Below are 12,648 nucleotides of genomic sequence, written 5' to 3'. Positions count from 1 at the left end.
GTGGCACAGCTTCCACCAGGGCTGAATCTGGGCGATCTCTTTGGGACACCCACTGGCTCCCACACTTCCGAGAACCCCGAGGGTACTAGTTTATGGCTACTCCCCCCTCTTCCCCTCACTCTGGTCAACAAAGGAAGCCAGGCCTAGCACCCAGATCTATTTTTAACCAGGTGAAGATACACATTTTGCATATCTTTTTTCACAGTTTGAGGCTCAAGGTCCAAGTCAAAATTAGATGTTTTTATTTGTTTATTTAGACTGGTAAGATCTCATAGGCTTCAACTCCATGATCAGAACTCTTTCTTTAAAGTGGAATCAGATTGTATAGATGCATTCCTAAAAACACTCTTATTCGGTTACTTCAATTTGTATTGAAGCATTAAGACCTCCAAGGGTCCCATAGAGGTTGCCCAGGAGTGACCTGCAGACTCCATGTGCAGGAGCTCAGGACACGCAAGCCAGTAGGTGCCTAGCTGAGCCCAGGAGGGAGGGGAAGGCCTTCTAGAATTGGGGGTGAATCTTGTACAGTCATTCACTTACCTTCTTTTGGGATATTGCCACTTGGTTCACTAAGTGGTTTTTGTTCAAGGGAGCAGAGAAGTCTGAATGTGATTGGAGAGGAGAGGAAGTTGAAAGGTCATTCCTGTGAAGGAGAAAAGAAACTTGGAGGTTCGTGATCTTTTACTTGTCTTCTTAGCCACCTACCTACCCACCAACCTAGAACACACACAGTAAAAATTCACGTCTTCTGGTGACCGTTACACGGGAGGCATGTGTGCTGCATTTGAATTATTTATTGCAAAGAATCCCTTTTGGGGTAGCGACCACAGGAGCTGCTTGGGACATCCCTCCAGCCAGCCAGCCAGCTATTCCAGGGTGTCCCACGAATAAAACCGCACACCGTTTCTGGTACACACGGAGTGAAAATGCAGATGGAGACTTTGGAAACTTCTGTGCCAATTTGACAGAGTGATTTTATGTCTCTTGCTAATAAATTCAGGGCTTATATTTTACACGTCTTTGTTATTTTATTTTTCTAGTAATTCACTTTTACTGTATTTTAGAAGAGTATATGTGTGCAATGGATTAGAAAATATTTTTCACTTCAAAGATAACTTGCGTAGTTTTTCTTATGCATCAAATTCAAATATATTAATTAGAGATCATCATCATTCTTTTAACTTTATAACTTGCAGTCAAATATATGGCATATATATAATACAAGCATTTCTCTCTGTCAATCACCTTAAAAGCAGAATAAAGACTCACCTTCTAGGTAAGTTATTACTGTGTATGTTTAGTGGAGGAAAAAGAGACAAAATATTTATCAATATGAATTTGCCTCTAAACAAGGAAAAGTATATTTTTGTCATCTGGAAAAAACAGTAGTGTGACTATCATCCTGTTTTTGTCCTCTCTAGTAAAAGGTAAAGCACTTCATCCCAAGCATGAATCAGTGAAGTGCTCACATGCTTATCTGAGTCTGAACAATACACAGTTAATGCCATTTTAAAGGTAAAAAACCCAACATTCATCTAGGTAAAGTGCTATTTTATTAAATGATGCAAAATGACCACTAACATTTTTCAATTTCAATTTTAGTTCCCATTATGCCAGGCATTTTTTAAATAATGATAAATGATTGATTGAGAGAGAGAGATTGATTTGTTGTTCCACTTATTTATGTATTCATTGGTTGATTCTTGTGTGTGCCCTGATGGAATCGAACCTGCAACCTTGGCATTTTAGGACTACTCTCTAACCAACTGAGCTACCTGGCCAGGAAGGGCACCAGGCATTTTTAATAACTGGTCTTTCCCCACAGCTAATTTGAGAAGGGCTGCCTCAGGTCACAGCTGTGTGATAGGGTAGCAGAATTTTCCTTTTGGTCATTCTACACAGTGGTCCACCTACCAGACAGTACTTAAGTATCACCTGGGAACTCATTACAAATGCAGTTGTCCGGCCCCATTGCAGGAAACTGAGACTGACTTCAGAGGCACCCACCCATGAGGCAGAATCAGCTGGCCCACACCTATGCTTAGGAGGCTCTGCTTGACCACACCATCCACCACTTTGCCACTCACCACCTCACTGTTCTCCAGCTGAAATGTTCATGCACCTGCTCCTGTCTTCAACCTCAGCTGCACCAAGGAATACCTCTTGGAGAAGACAGTATTCGAGCTGGCCCTTAAGGACTGGTAGGACTGGAACATGAGAGAGAGGGATAGGACTGGAGGGAAAGCACAGATGTGGGAAGGTGTAAGGCATTTGCAGTGGGCCGTAGCGAGAGGCCCAGTTTGGTGAAAGATAGGTTGGCAAATACGTATCATACTCTACCCTGCCTTGCCCATAGCAAGCACTCTCGCAGTACCCAGAGGCAACCTCATAGCCCTATGATCATAGAATGTTCCAGACACAAAACCACCAACCAATGACAGTTTGCCCATGAAATGTCATCTCTGAGCTGAAGCCTGGAGTAGGGGAGGAGGGGGAGAGGGGGAAAGACACATTCAGGGCAAGATCACAGCAGACGCTGAATACATTGCAGCTGGTGATGGCTGCAGGGTGTTTTGTTTTGTTTTAAGACTGTATTTATTCATTTTTAGAGAGAGGAGAAGGGAGGGAGAAAGAGAGGGAAAAATATATTGAGGTGCAAGAGAAACACCAATTAGTCATCTCTCACAGGCCCCCAACTAGGGACCTGGCCCACGCCCAGGCATGTGCCCTGATCGGGAATCAAACTAGTGACCTTTCGGTTTGTGGGGTGATTCCCAACCCAATGAACCACACCAGTCATGGCCTGATGGCTACAGGGTTTTGAGCAGAGGACCTGATGTAGTCAAAGCTATGCTTTGGTGATCACAAGGAACTGTAGGGCTCTTTGGAGTTCGCAGAAGACAGAGTCGGGGAAGTGACAGGGTATGAGCAGACTCTGCAGGTGACAGGAAGGGTCAAAAGCAACAATTAGTACTAAAGTGAAAGAGTCAGGAATTCTTAACATTCCATCAGCATGGGAGAGAGGGAGAGGGAGGAGTTGGCGAGGACTTTGAGGTTTGGAGCCTCGGAAACTGGGGGGTGGGGTGGCACCATTCACAAGAACAGTAAAGACCAGAGGAGAAATAGGGAGGGTGGGGGATGCTGACTTCAGTTTGGAAATTTTTAATCCATGTGACCAGAAGGTCACACGGGTGGGAATTTCCAGCAGGCCATAGAATCTGCAGGCAGGGAGAGGAGAGGTCAAGCTAGAAAGAGCCACTGAGCCCAAAGGTAAGGTGTTACTGGTGCCCAGTGTGGGGCTCACACTGGGCTCCCCGCAGCGTGCATGGCCCCTCCCACCCCCCACCCCTCCCATCTGCAGGATGCAAGGACGCTCTGGCTTCCGCAGCCTCTCACCCAGGACCCACTAATGACTCTCTGGTTTCGAGCTGCCTAGAAGGGGGGCAGGTTTGGTTTCTTTGAAGAGAGTGCAGGTTGGTTTCAGAGAAGGAGGTGTCCACATCCCAGTTTCTACCTGCTGGCTGCAGCAAGGTGGCCGCTGAGAGGCGGTGGCTTGGCGGCGGCTGTGGCTTCATGTGGGAAGCCTGCGGTGGCCCATGACTTGAAATGAGATCGGTGGGGCTCAGCCAGTTCCCTCTGGAGCTGCAACACATCTTCAAACCCATCCCTGCCGTGGGCGCAGCGCCCCGGCTCTGGGGGGTGGTCTGCAGGAGGCCCAGGCTCTTGGAACCAGCAGGGGAAGGGGAGGGAGGCCCACCTGGCTGGCAGATCCGGGTGGGAAAAAGCCAGGGGCCACCTTTGCTGCAGGAGGCCTCCAGGCCTGCCCGGGGCGGGAGAGGGTGGGGTAGTTAAGCATCTAAATACCTGAGAGGTGGAGCTGTGATTTAAAACCGGGAGTGGAAAGGACTTTAGAAATGAGGAAATTGGGTCTCAGAGAGAAGAGGTGTGCCAGGACCTCTCGGGGATTGGGGGTCGGAGCAGGGACGTAAACGAATTCCCACCAATCGTCTTCTCCCCTTCCTACTTTCTTCTCTTCTCTCCCTTTCCTCCTCCCTCCCTTCTTCCTCCTTCTCACCCTTCCTCCCTCCTCACCTCTCACCCATCCATCCGTCCCTCCCGCCTCCTCCCTTCCTCCCTGGCGATATTTGTTTAACACTTTCTGGGGACATTCATGACAGTGGAAAAAGGCAAGTGTCTCTGTTCTCTTGGGCAGGAGGCCCTTCTTTCGAGGCACCAGAACCCTCTTTTTCAGTGCATTTTAAAACAGAGCCATATGCCATGGCTGACAGCAAAACCAGCAGCGTTGACTAATGACACCCTGGCTCCAACCCAACAGTGGAGACCATGACCCTGGGGGGACACACTTGAGACCTCCCTGGGACCTCCCTTTGGAAAGCAGATAAAAGCCTTCAAGACAAAGAACCCAATTCTCATTCTCTCTCTCTCTCTCTCCCCGTCCCACCCCGCGCCCGTTTCTCTCTCTGCCTCTTCCCCCACTCTCGCCTTCTCCCCTTAGACGTCTCTTTTCGTTCCCCCTCCTGAGCTCCAAAGGCCCTTCTTTCGCCTCTGTAACTTGTTTCCTGAGCCCACACAGCTCAGCTGGCTCACTTCCTCCATGGCTCACTTCTTCTACCTCTATGACTTTCTATATAAATGTTTGCTTGGAAAATTAATAATAATAAAATAAGATAAAATAAAACAGACTATCATTCACATGACATCGTCGTCGTCGGCAGCCGTCCGTCTCGAGAGACGATGGCGTAGCTTCTTGAGAGTCTATCTGCACCGCCGAGAATGGCTGTGCAGTCCGATTCGGGAGTGACAATCCCTGCCGCACTTGGTACAGGTGAAGGCAGATGGCCGTTGTTGCTGCTGTTGACATAACCTTCACCATTTCCAGTGCAATCGCCTGGCCGGGCGCATGTTCACAACGTTGGTGTGTTTTCAGAGACCGCTAGGGTTCCGTGTCCAGGCTTTGCCACTGCTGGTTTCACAGCCTTGGCAATCACTTCCATGTCTTTCTGTGCCTCAGTTTCCCTATACATCATATGCAGCTGATGGCCACCCCTGCCTCAGAGAGCTAACGTGAGATTCAATGAAGAGCACACAGTAGGTGTTCTCAAGTGGTGGCTGTCGTTACCTACTAAGAGGCGGGCCCGGGCTGCAGGTGAGCAGACGGAAGTGAACATCCCAGAAACTGCCTTCCAGAGACTCGAAGCCTGAGAGAGGAGCTACTCTTCATAGCAAGAGAGAGAGAGAGAGAGAGAGCAGAAAAAGCAGCCTCCTGAGGAGCTGCTCTCCCAGGACTGTGGGCGTGCAGAGGAGAACGTTCCGACAGAGCGAGTGAAGAGTCTGTCTCCTGACTTGAGCCACGTGCTGTTTTTTCTGGCTCTCACCTCACCCTCTATTTTTCCAGCTTCTAAACCAAGATATTCACATGACTGAACAGGACAAGGGTGGGTATGCCACCTCTGGGCAGGAAACCGAAAACAGGTGCTCTGTTTCCACTTCGCAGGGCCAGCTGGATGAGGGGGCACACGGGTCAGTTTGTCACTCCAAAGGCCAACCCGTCCTTCTTTGGCCTCCGGAGAATCAACCGTGCTGGTGCATGTGCAGAGAGCTGGGCACCCAAGGCTGACACCCTCACCCCCAGGAAAACGCTCAGCATCTCCTGAGCTCTGTGCCTGCAGGATGATGCTTCAGCTCCCAGCTCAGCCTGGTCCCAGGAATGGGCACCGACCTGGTTCCACCCACCTGGTGCCTGACACAGACGTTGCACTCCAGGCCCACTGGCTGTCAAGCATTCCCTGAAATGTGCATGGCTCAATTGCAGGTTTTACTTTTCTTTTCTATTTTTTTTTGGCTCTGTACCCTAGTTACTTATGTAGTTCATAGTCAGTCTCCTTAAATGTTTTTGAGTAAATAAATAGAACAGAGGTCCATAGTTCCCACTTGCCAAATACCAGAAGGAAAAAAACACAAAGGGGTGTGTGCATGTGTGCATGTGTGTGCATTTGTGTGTGTGTGTTCAAAAAGCCCTAAGAAGAAACAAATTAGTAAAAATTCAGTCCCCAAAGGCAAATTGGAACTGACCCTCCAGTCTTCTCAAACCGATGATCTAGAAACAAAACTGGAACATCAGAGTGTTCTCCAGCCTGAGCGGATTTTTCAGTTTGACTCTCTGCTTGATGAGAATGGGCCCCCTGTTTCCAACAAAGACCTGATGTGATTTCCGCTTCATCTAGAGCAACCTTCTGACTTGGCCCAGCAGAGAGGGGATCAGGACCCCAGGTAAGTAGCACCAGCCCCCACGCAGGAAGGCATGTGAGTAACAAGGGGCATGGGAGGCCAGAAGGCCAGTCTTCCCACATAGGAAAAGTGAGACGCATCTTTGCAGCTGACACATGGTGTGTTTGATTACATGTGGTCCTGCTGCCCATACACACACCTGTAGGGGTCAATAGAACATTGTACTTTCCTACGTGGGAGGAATGTCCATGAACTCTCCAGTGACTACCACATGTAACTGAAGAGCATAAGGAAGTACCTGCTGAGGAGGTGCCAGGGGTGTTTATGGCCTCTGAAAGCAATGACAAGGGACATTTTTTGACCAAGGATGGTACTTTCATTATGTGACATCAATTTCAAAAACGTGCTCGGGAGAGTTCATTATGGGTTGGTCATCCATGAAGTCACAGTACCTGGTCCATACTGACCTGGCCTGAACTCCAGCCTTGACACCTGTGTCCCATGGGATCGTGAGCACCTGACATTGTCTCTCCAAGTCCAATCCCTGTCCTTGCTTTGCCACTTATTACTCATAGAACCTTGGACAGGTGTGTCTCTCCCAGCTCAATGTCTCCACATGTGATATAGAAATAGTAATAGTCATCACAGCTCACAGAGTGCCTGTGAGCACCACATGCAGTTGCCTTTAACACAGCAGCCTCCATGCAAAGCTTGGTTCTTCCATTGCTGACTGTGTGGGATGCATGGTGGGTGTTCCTGTTAAACTAAACCCTTATTTTCCTCTTCTGTAAAATGAGGACAATAAGAGCACCCATCACATAGGGCCTGAGGAAACTGAAGGGGGTAAACAGGTAACATTATAGCACAATGCCTGGTGTGGAACCGAGTTTCTTACCCTTGGACGCCACCCGTCACAGAACCCAAACAGCTGCCCCATGTGTGTGTGTTCAAGGCCTTAGGAGGGGACTCCATTTTCCCCATTCTCACCCGGAAACTAGAGTCATCATTCATTTATGACCCACCCACTTACAAGAAAGCCTGGAAGCAGTGTCTCATGAAAGAGCAGCTTAAATGGTTAAATGATTAACTTCCCAACATCCATAGCAGTCCAAGAGCCATTCAAGAAATGGTGCATGACCCAGCCCTTATCAATGAGGTGAAGGTCCAGAAAACATTGGCTAATGAAGGCCACTGCATCTGAGCACAGACCCTACCTTCTCCCCCATCCATCTCTCCCACTCTGCGCCCTTCCATATCCAGCTGAGGTTCCATGATTTACGACTTTGGTCACGACATTGACAATGGTCTGAACTCCCCAGAATCCCAAGACACTAGAGATGCTTCTCTTCATATGGGCCATTGGATGTGCCCTTGTTAACCCAAGTATGTCATCTAATTTAACTACTGTCTGTGCAGGAAAAAAGCCCATGAGGCTCCTCGTTCTCAGGAAAACTAGTAACAGAAACAACACTCTCTTGAAAGAAAGGCAGGCAGCTTCTGAGTAGCACAGTGTGAGTCAGCAAGCCTGCAGACCGCAGAGAAGAGTTTCAGAGAGAATTCGTTTTCCCTTTCACCTTTCACCTTTCACCTTCACTTACGCCACCAGGAGAAAAAGGAATTCTCCTAAGGTTATAATAAATGTGATTGTTTGCTTTGCTTACAGAGGTTTTAAAAACGCTTTATGTCTTTCTGTGGCCCTAAGACCTTTTGAAACATTCTGGGTGATTGTGTAAGTAACAGAATAGCTAAAGTGGAGATGGATTCTCTTTAGACGGTGTCGTTTGACGTAAAGGACAGGGCAGTGAGCTCATCAGGCCTTTCTCCAGGGTGCCTTGTCCTCAAAGCCTGGGTGGCCTCCACCTGCGCTCTCGGTGTGGAGAAGGGCACCCCACTGGCCTGTGCCCACTGCAGGATGCACACTTCACATGTTTGAGTTTTCCTAAAAATCCAAACACAATGTAACTTTTTCTGCTGTGGGACATGATCTGTTCCATAAAATGAGAGAGGAAGACCAATTGAAGATGAAACACAGTGACCCTGGGGTCCTTAGACATCATTTGATCGAGCCCCTCCCCTTAGAAATGGGGAGACCAAGGCCCATAAAATCCAGTGAGTGAAAGAGCCAAAAAGAGACCCAGCAAGTAGTTCTTAATCCCCAGTCGGAGGCTATAAATTAATATGCTGGGGACTCCAAGCTCCCAGATCCAACAGGCTGTGCTTCCACCCACTCCTACCTCTCAGCCTCCAGGCACCACTCCCAGCTGGCTGTCTGGTCAGGGCTCCCATCCTGCCCAGATTAGACCCCTCCACACACACACCCCTAAGGCTGGTCGTTTCGTTTCTCTCTGCAGTGTCTCACTCATGGTGTAAAATTAGCTCAACCATAAGTTTCAGGAACAAATACCTGCAGCCCTTTCAGTGGCAAGAAAAAGAAACCAGTGGGGACTTTCCTCCTTGCTGCCAGCCAGGGCTGGGCCCCAGTAATGCAGGACCACTGGGGAGATCTCGAAGAGGGGAGGACTCTGCTGTCCCCTAGGACCCACCACCACACACACGCATACACACACACATCACCTGGAATGCCCAGGAAGCAAAAGAAAAGTCCTCTCCACCCCAGGCAACTATTCACCATATGGCACTCATACCCCTTTGTTCTTGATGCTCTTGTAAACATCACTGCTGCTTTACGGGCACACATTCCTGAGCTTTTATTGAAGTGGGACATTGGTACAGAAAAGTGCACAGGTCTAAGCAGAGGGCTCAGTGGATTTCCACACAATGAGCACCCATAGGACAGCATTAGGTGATGATATGACACATTATTAGCCCCCCAGAATCCCCCTCGTGCCCCCTCCCAGTCACTTCTCGCTCCCCAAGGGTAACCCCCATCCTAGCATTTAATACTGTGGATCAGTCTTGCCTGGTTGTGAACTCTGTATGCACGGAATCGGAGTGTGGACTGTTTTGTTTCTGGTTTATTTTACTGAGTGTTATGGTCGGAAATCAGTCATCTGCATTGCTCTGTGTAGTTGTAGTTCCTTCGCTCTCAGGCTCTGTTCTCTCTTCTGTAAATACACCACAGTTTGTAAGCTTACAGGACAGGACACTACCATTTCCACAAGTTCACAAAAAAAAAGGAGTAAAACGATTGACAATTTTATGTGATTCCACCAGTATTGATCCGTGCATTTTATTTCTGGCAAATACTTGATATCACGTTGTACTCTCATTCTGGTTTTGTTTGTTTGTTTGTTTGTTTTTCTAACCAGCGTTTTGTTTTTAAATTCATCTGTGCTGCTGCCTGTACATCAGTCTGAACAGCAGGAAGCCTTGCATGGGGTGTGCCCAGCACAGTGCCCACCCCTCCCTGTCTCATTGTCGGCGTCAGATGCACTGAGATGCACTGAGAAGCCTCATCCCTGATGGGCCCCAGGTGGGAATTTGTTGGGGACATATGTCTAGGAGTGGAACTGTGGAGTCACTTGTGTATCCTCGGGAGGCCACATTTTAAACAATATTTGCCTCTCTGATACCCTGTAGCGTAACCAGCAGCCCCAAAGGCAGTGTATGGATTGAGCAGTGAGCAAATATCCTCCCGTTTCAGGGTCATGGAAATTGTGGAGGGGGTTCCATGACCAGCCAGCAGGGGGTGCTGCTCCCCTTGGGATCCTCAAGGCCAGGGGTCCCATGAGGTTGGAGAGGTCATTGAGGGCTGCTGTTCCAGGTACCCCAATGCCTTCTCAGTGACCGCAGACACCATCTAGAGCTGGACTGAGCCTCCAGGGTCATTCGTTGGCACAGGGTGGGGGGGTTTACAGAAGTGTGCTGGGGAGGAAGGGGTCCTCATATCTTCACACACCCAAATGTCCTTGTCCACCGTCACTTGGACACCAGGAGAAGAAAGCAGAAGGCAGCAAGACCTCCTTGGGGTCCAACTCAGCACCTCAGGCCCCAGTTCCCCCGCCACCCTCGCTCCCAAACCCAAGCTCCCAGCGAGCAGCCTCCAAGCATTTTGCTGAGGCCAGTCCTTTTTCCATGCCCCTGCCCTGTGCGGCATGTGGATTTAGAATTGCAAGGGTAAGAAAGTGAAAATGAAAGAAACTGAACAAATATTGACGGCAGAGGCCATGGCCTGAGGGTAGGAGTCCCCTTATCAGGATAAGTGCTTATATCACTTGAACCTTGGGCACAAGTCTCTAACCTTGATGGCAGCCCTAAGCTTAGACACCAGAAAATGTTCTAGCCTTCGCACCTTCTCCTGTGATGGCCAAGTCCCATTCATTCTTTCATTTGTTCATTTGTTCACTCGGCATTTACTGCGCACCTACTGTGTGCTGGGCAGGATGTCAGCACAGAAGATCAAGTGGCAACCAGGCCAGAGCCTCAGAGAGTGGACAGGCCTGTACTCTCATTCAGAGTCTCAAGTTTAGGTTTCTAGATGCTTCCATACATACCGTCATGGACTTTAAAGGAGGGTATCCACCACAGAGTGTTCAACTTCTGTTTGCTTTTGGAACTGGGTTTTGGCATTTCTTCATTCAAAAAAATAAATGAACCAACAACATGAACCACCATGGAAGTGGCCTATGTCTCGTTGAACTTCTGATAGCTCCCGGTCAAGACATGGAAGCCCTCGAGGGAGCGGCTGCTCGATCTTCCTCAGGCAGCTTCTCTCCCACACTGTGCTCTTAAAGCAACTGGTTTTATTACATTAGTGCTCGGGGTGTACCTAGAATCACAGCAGCAACCACTAGGTGCATTCACTTCTGTCCCAAGCACTTCACATTGATCAACTTCCTAGGATCCCCGTTTCACAGATGAAGAAGTTGAGGCACTGAGAAGTGAAGAAACTCTTTCAAGGCCCCCTAGAAAATTGGTGCAGAAAGAAGGTCCAGCCCAGGCAGTCTTGCGCTAAGTAGGGCACCCTGCCGCCTCTGTGTGACATCCCAGAGTGCCAGACCAGGGCCCCCACCCATGCCAATAGCCTCATGGATAACTAGACAACTGGAGAACGTTCTAGAAAATGAAAGTTTCCTCCAACAGGCTTCAAGTGGCTTCTGAGAAGGCAACACCCTGAGATTTATGGCTCCTCAAAACTGGGAGCAGGATAGCATTCCCAGAAATTATGAGGATTTTATGACAGCTCCATATCTTGTTTATAAATGTCTGTTTGACTTCTCTTTTCACTTTCTTTTTGTTTTGGGAGTTTTATTTTTTTCCCCATACCATGTTTATTCCTCCCCGACCCCCAACTTTGTGTTTTCCTGTGCTTTCCAGGTTTTCTGCATGGAGCCCATGTCGTGTTTAGGATTTTTTTTAAGTTAATTTATGTTAACCCTGGCTGGTGTGGCTCAGTGGATTGAGCGTCAACCTGTGAACCAAAGGGTCACCAGTTCGAGTCCCAGTCAGGGCACATGCCTGGGTTGTGAGCCAGGTCTCCAGTTGGGGGTGCGCAAGCAGCAACTACACATTGATGTTTCTCTCCCTCTCTTTCTCCCTCCCTTCTCCTCGCTCTAAAAATAAATAAGTAAATAAAATATTTTTTTTAATAACTTAAAAGTTACTTTATGTTAGTAGATAAATAAATGTTTTCTGTCTCTCACTCATAGGTCTAGGAAGAAAGCAATTGGGGGAATAAGTCAGGCAATCAGTATCATTCAGTTGTAAAGTTTTCTCAGCATATTCTTGAGGCCAATGGGGCCTCAAAGAAAACCCTTTGAAAACATTGCTCTATTTCAGCATGAAGACATGATGGGGTCTGATGGTGCTGGGGGTTGGGGGGGGGGGGCTGGTGGTATTACAGATGAGGAATCTAAAACCCAGAGTGGTTAGGTACTGTTCCCAAGGTCACACAGCTGTGGCTCCCTGCACCGGGGCGAGAGTTGACCAGAGCTGACATGGAAGGCAGTATGAACAGAGCCAGTGAGGGGAGCCAGCCAGCTGCCCTGGAGTGAGACAGGCAGCCCCCACCCATTTCCTTCGAGGGCCTGTTAATGACTACGTGGGCTGCCTTCACCCTGCTGTGCTCTGACAAATAAGAAATGGACCCCAAAGCAACACACCCTACATGAAAAGGAGTAAAGATTTGCCAGCTCTGCAGCCACATTGCTGCAAAAAACAGACACTGCTCATAGAAGTCACTTCCTCTCTCCAGGACTCAGCTTCCCGACCTATAAATGAGAAGGTCAATGAAGACAGTAATAATAACACACATCTAGGGAGGGTTGCTTACCTACCCAGGACAAGCTCACTTGACCCTCACAAAAGCTCTGTGCAGATAGATAAATTGAGGCAGGGTGCGGTTAAGTCATCTACAGGAGTGATGTGATGACTCTGAGCAAAGCCAGGATTTGAACCAGGACCTCTGACACCAATGCCAGGGACCCAGTCTCCACATCA

General features: G+C 48.6%; 1 long non-coding RNA gene across 1 annotated transcript; it reads right to left on the bottom strand.

Annotated features, from left to right (window-relative positions):
• Positions 1-265: 265 nt before the first annotated feature.
• On the bottom strand, positions 266-3,762 carry LOC149994326 (uncharacterized). Its single transcript, XR_016507811.1, has 3 exons — positions 3,515-3,762; positions 2,088-2,233; positions 266-643 (listed from the first exon to the last, which is right to left on the bottom strand). It is a non-coding gene; the product is annotated as an uncharacterized LOC149994326 (long non-coding RNA).
• Positions 3,763-12,648: the final 8,886 nt, after the last annotated feature.

The sequence above is a fragment of the Furipterus horrens genome, unplaced genomic scaffold (genome assembly GCF_987537825.1).
Source record: "Furipterus horrens unplaced genomic scaffold, mFurHor1.1.pri manual_scaffold_13, whole genome shotgun sequence".
In the NCBI taxonomy this organism is placed as follows: Eukaryota; Metazoa; Chordata; class Mammalia; order Chiroptera; family Furipteridae; genus Furipterus; species Furipterus horrens.
Note: the sequence above shows the minus strand (reverse complement) of the source record. Positions and strands in the feature narration are given on the sequence as shown.